The sequence below is a fragment of the Emydura macquarii genome, unplaced genomic scaffold, assembly GCF_026122565.2.
Source record: "Emydura macquarii macquarii isolate MOO-44397 ecotype Brisbane River unplaced genomic scaffold, CSIRO-AGI_Emac_v2 contig_2636, whole genome shotgun sequence".
Classification (NCBI taxonomy): Eukaryota; Metazoa; Chordata; order Testudines; family Chelidae; genus Emydura; species Emydura macquarii.
Window position 1 is genome coordinate 6,572,778 of NW_027132773.1, and position 5,545 is coordinate 6,578,322.

At 41.4% G+C, this 5,545-nt stretch overlaps 1 long non-coding RNA gene across 1 annotated transcript; it reads right to left on the minus strand.

The window, feature by feature from the left end:
- Window positions 1-3,489: 3,489 nt before the first annotated feature.
- LOC137163644 (uncharacterized) lies at window positions 3,490-5,299 on the minus strand. Its single transcript, XR_010922753.1, has 2 exons — window positions 5,172-5,299; window positions 3,490-4,449 (listed from the first exon to the last, which is right to left on the minus strand). It is a non-coding gene; the product is annotated as an uncharacterized lncRNA (long non-coding RNA).
- Window positions 5,300-5,545: the final 246 nt, after the last annotated feature.

Consider the following 5,545-nt stretch of genomic DNA (forward strand, 5'->3'; position numbering starts at 1 on the left):
CATGCATATTTAGGTTGCCTATGTTTCATATGAAGACACTTTTTTGACTAATTTTATGGTTTTTGTTAATATTACTATCTTTGTTCATTACATCTATGCAACTAGATGTGCTTGCAGTATTTTATCCAAGGTTATTATTCTGAATTTTTCTATAATGATATACATTAAAATAGACAAAACAAATATAAATTTTGAAATCATGTTAATGAAAGAAGGTGGCAAATGAATGTCATAAAAATGCAAGCAAATCATGACTCAAAATGTTTGCATAGTCCTTAGTTATTTTTCAAGTATGCTACAAAATCTATGCCTAAATTTTGGGGATTTCCAATGGAAGTATGTCATAAGTGCTCTGTAGTTCTTGTGACAGATTTGGTAAAACTGCATAGGATAATATTTGAGATCCCACACATTTTGTAATTATTACTTTGAGTGTCTTCTTTTGCTTAAATATGGGGACATTTGTTTTTTTCAAAGTAAAAATTAAGGTTTTCTTGTGTACAACTACAAAAATGCTTTTTAATGGTTGAAGTTTATGTTAGGGTAAGATTTTCATGTGCTGATGAACAATTTCTTATTCTTTCTGCTTTTGACCAGTGATGACATAATTGATCATGTAAAATGTATAAAATTGCTCCAATAAACTTCTGGATTTGTTTGATGAGAAGCATTATATGTTTGTTTGGTTTTTCAAAAACAAATATATAGAAGACCATTAATAAATGCCAGGGTCTGCAGAGCTGTAGGCCACGGAAGCCCCGTTGGTGGGGAGGGAACCCACTTGGGCCGAGCTAGAGGCAACCTGAGTATGGCTTCTAAGTTGCTGGCAGTGGGTACCACTGGAATACTGACCCGCAATGAAATGTTGGTAGTGTATGCTCCTGATTTGTTAGGCCGCCCCGGCAATCTGGGTCAGCCAAAGACCTTTGCCTATTTATGGTATTACCCACTAAGCAGGGCTGCAGCCCCTTCTTGGGGCTGTACTGCCGCCTGAGGGAGTGTCCACAGGGGTCAACCCGGTGCCTCATCCGAGGGCACCGTGGTGCGGCCAGTGTCAGCTTGCCAGCTTATGATACAAGCAGTCCGAATCTGGGACGTTACCTTAACCTTTGACATGTCCTGAGTTAATGTTTCAGGGGTGCTGGCAATATACCCACTTTATGTGGCCCATACCCCCGCTGCACATCCAATGAGATCTGGGCGCAATAATAGCCGGAGGGGTACACTGCAGGGACAAGATTACCTCCCTGATGGATTTTGATACCGGGCGAAGCTATTCGCTCACTGCTTATGAGACCCAGGTACAGAACTTAAAGGTTACCCTACCACACCCATGGCTTCAGGAGTACAATTAGAAGGGCGACGAGTGCAGCACCTGTTTGCCCGAGCCGAGGCTTCGGCTAGAGTAGCAACAGTTAGAATGATAATTGACAGCCAGAGGGTGGTCTGCTTAGCATATCATGGCCAACAGTTAATAGTACATCAGTGGTATGATATGTTTTTAAATTGGTCCCCTGGGGTCAGCAAGTTTTTTAATTTAATATTATTTATGTTAGTGGTAGTTGTAGTGGTTAGTATTTGGAATGTTTATGTTTGTTGTAGATTGAAGAAAGTATACAGGAGTGTTTTGTATTTACAGCGCATCACTTATGGTCAGACCATACCTGCCTTGCCAAGGGGTGGATTGTAGGCCGCGGAAGATATTTGTGACGCGTTGGACAGAAATAGGGGCTTGACGGGCCTGGTCAGAACCGGTTTGATAAGAGGCGCTGCTCAGCTTGGTAAACAGGCTGTGCAAGGCCGTGTCAATTTGTCTGTGGTGCCAAAAGAGGAGGAAAGTGAGGAAGCAAGGTTAGGTGCTGTAAATTAGCCAATTCTTGCTGTTCCCTAGAGAATGCTGTATAAAAGCTTGAAATGCAAACTGCGCAATGAGACTCGGCCATGAATCCACTTGGATTGCAAGGCAAAATCCCCCAGCAGCCCGCTCTGCAGCACGCCCTAGGGTTTCCCGTGACTGTTTGGAGCGTAAGCCGTGATTAAAGACAAGTGTACCTAACTGGTGTGGGTGTGTTTTTATTCCTCACCTGGTATCCAGAACCTGCAGGCAGCTCTGAGCAGCGGTGCCTGGCATAACAAGAGCTTAGTCAGACATACTCGCCATTGATTTTAATGTCATGTGCACAGAAGGTTTACAGAAGTGAACAAATTTTAAATGACTTTATATTATGTATATTACATGCGGGACATATAACAATACAAAGAATATGGAGTTTGCTGTCCATTAAATATTATAAATCATCACTCAAGCGTGACATAGCACTAACTTCTGCTCTATTGAAGTCATTTGGAGTTTTGCCATTGATTTCAGTGAGAGCACAAGCCTTTACTGTGAAGTGAGACCAGACTGATGTCCCTGCACTCTTATTCATGTGGTGATAATGGAATTACAGCAGTTTAAAAAAGTTTAGACAGCACCACTGGAATAAGTGGCATGATGCAGGAATCAGCAAGGACTTGGATCGGATTTCTTGATAAGACACAGATGTGTTGGCAAGAAGCCCCCCACCCCCTACACTCTATAGTCATTTCCTAATTTGTGGGTAAATACTGTACACACTTGGGAAAAAAATTTCTTTACTACCACATTAGGACCATATTCTGCAGTGCTCACACATGCAAAATCCAATTTGGGCCCAATCCTGCAGCACATGGGGACAAATCTTGGTTTTTCTTGTTGCAATAACAGAGAGCTCACTGGAATTGTCCTTGACTGGGCTCCCCAGCTGGAGAGGATTAATGAAAACTTGGAGCCTCCTTCCACTTCTTCAGGGTGATTGCACAAGATTTCTGCAGATGCCTAGTCTTGCCCTCTCCCTCATCAGGAGCCTGAGGGAGGATGCTGAGGAGGTATTGAGAATGAAAAGTTCTGCCTCAGCTCCACAATAAGAATGTGGGTTCATTCCTGTCTATCACTATTGTGGGGATAGTGACTGGCAATGTAGCCCAAGGCAGGTAATGGAGCTGTCTGCTACAGGTGAAATTGGATCTAACTCATTTTACTCTCTAGCAATCAGAGAGGGAAGAAAACAGCCCCCCAATAAGACCTCCCCATTTCCAACCCAAAAGCATCAGATGTATATGGGAACCTCACTCTCCCTGTGCAAGTAGTGTGCATGGGAAAGAAGAGAAGGGCAAGGTCTGAGGAAGTTTTTTTCAGGGGCACCAGGGAGGTAATTTGCATTAGAATCCTGACTCTGCCCCTGAGCAGTACCAATCCTGTACCACCTGCTCACAGGTCAAATTCAGAGCCCTTTTACCTTCCTTCCTTCCTTCAACCATACATTAAATCATTCCCCGGGTCAGTTGTGCTGGTGTGAAAGTACAATACTTACTGCAAGGGGTTAACACTATTAAAAGGTGCATAAGCAGGATCCAGGATTTAGTGCTCACATTGCCTTCAAGGGGAATTTCCCTGCATAAGGACTGCAGGGTTATTATTATTATTAAATAATTGGCCTCATACATTTAAATAAGACAAAATGCTATTGAAGACATCTCCTTCTTTATATGGCAATTTTTTAGATGCTCAATCCTTTATTCATTTTAAATAATTTTTTTCCTTGTCAACCTTGTTGGGCTAGCAGGTCCTATTTTGTCCTGATAAAGGCACAACACTTTTGCCTTAGGTTAAACAATATAACATTGGCAGATCTGGGAAAAAGAACCCAGGAATTTTGGCTCCTAGTTTTGTCTGTTAACCACTTACTATAGCACATTTCTTTTCCAAACTCTTTTGAACATTTTCCTCTTCATTACTCTCTGATATGGGTGATTTACATTGCTGTGCACATGACTTTTGCCTTTTTACTGGTTTATTTACTTGCTCAGCACTGAGCAAATCATAGAGGAAGACCCAGGCTTTGACCTGAGGAACTTTTGAGCTAAATTAGTAAGTCAAAACAGTTAAGCCACGTAATGGGTCTAGAAAACAACAATGTACATCCAACAGATAAGTGTAAACAAAAGAGTGACAGCATATTAACATTAGTTTGCATCAGGAACCATCCTGCCACTGCTCTTCCCTCCATGACTGCCCTTTTTGTCCTCTCTGACGACAGGTCTGGAAGACACAGAAAGGGAGTTACTGCTGCTCAGTAATTAGTACTAGTGATCCTCACCAGATTCTGACACACAGCAAGGAGGAGGTTAGGGTTTATAACACAGTGCAGCGCATATAAACAGCCAACAGTTTCACAATCCTCCTTCCACAGAAAACTAGTTCAGTCAGCATGTCTAGGGTGCTGGCTGGGAGCTAGGAGGCACGGATTGTATTCCCAGCTGACAATTACTATTGTTTGACCTTGAGCAAGTCTCTTCACCACTCTGTGTGCCTCAGTTTTCCCATCTGTAAAATGGAATCATGATACCTTCTTTTGTACATTGTGGGATCTATGGATGAAAAGTACTGTGTCAGAGTTCAGTATTAGTCATGCAAAATACAGAACACAATCTCAATCAAATTTCTTTCTGTCTCAGCTATCTCTGACATAACAGTCTACCATAATTTGCTTGAGCACCCAACACTTGACTGAAATGTACAGGCTAAGAGGGCACCTCTCAGTCACTTTTTTATACACTCAGGTATAAAATAGATGATAGACATTATAAATAAGAACGGCCATACTGGGTCAGACCAATGGCCTATCTAGCCCAGTGTCCTGTCTTTGACAGCGGCCAATGCCAGCAGCCTCAGGGAAAATGAGCAGAACAGGACAATTTATTGAGTGATTCATCTGCTGCCATCCACTCTCAGCTCCTAGCAGTTAGAGGTTCAGGGACATTAGGATCATATGGTTGCATCCCTGACCATCTTGGCTAATAGCCATTGATAGGCCTATCCTCCAAGAACTTATCAAAGTTTAAGGCTACTGAAAAATTAAACCAAGTGGAGAAAAAAAATATTCATCATTATAAAGGTTAATAGCAACAGCATAACACTAACATGGAGAGATATCAGTACAATCTGCCAGTTTGTAAATATATTTTTAATTTATATTTATAAATTTTCCATGTATGTTGAAAGGACTCCCATGTCTCAATGACCTGTAAATAGCATGCCAATCTTTTCTATTCAAGGTGTTTCTCCAGAGACAGGCCTGGATTTGACATACCTCATATTGACAAAAATAGTGTTGTAAGACTTCTATTCTATTCACTGTGGCATCAGGAGCAGCTGATGAAGAAGGGAGCCAGAAGAGTCAGCAGCCTTTTTAAATTTAAACAGTCATTATCATAGTGAGGAACTTGTGTGCAGGCAGTTCAAATGCTCCCTTATCATTCAGGATACCCTAATGTTAACTGTAGAAGACTGTCAAGAGAATAAATGTATTTTGTAATTAATGTAATTTAAGAGCAAATGCACTCATTATCCTTGAGGTAGTGGACCTCATTATGAAAGAGTCATTAAATACTGTTCCTAAAAGGTTTAGGTTATCTGCCAATCACAGGCAAATTAAGTCTTTGTGGTAACTGAGGTTTGAAGAAT